The sequence below is a fragment of the Poecilia latipinna genome, unplaced genomic scaffold (genome assembly GCF_001443285.1).
Source record: "Poecilia latipinna isolate Pla-1442-1.1 unplaced genomic scaffold, P_latipinna-1.0 Scaffold1389, whole genome shotgun sequence".
In the NCBI taxonomy this organism is placed as follows: domain Eukaryota; kingdom Metazoa; phylum Chordata; class Actinopteri; order Cyprinodontiformes; family Poeciliidae; genus Poecilia; species Poecilia latipinna.
The window spans coordinates 193699-193982 of record NW_015114005.1 but is presented as its reverse complement, the minus strand read 5'-3'; positions in this window follow the sequence as shown (position 1 = coordinate 193982).

Sequence of the window (284 nt, the reverse complement as noted above, 5' to 3'; positions counted from 1 at the left end):
TAATTTGTAGAATGGCTGCATATCTGAGTTTATCTGGGACTTCATTCTCATGTCTCATGATGCCTCAGCATTGAGGAGGTGGATTTATTTAAATAAGACAGTTTAGTCAAACATATGCGACACTTAATGCAGAAAATGATATGAAAGCAAACTAAGAGTCAGTTTCATCTGAATTTGGGTTCAGATCAAGTAGAAACTGACAAGAACCGGATGAAAACAAAATGAAAACACATTTATTTTCCAATATAAGATCAAAATGTTCCCACAAGATCGGAAGAGCGTCG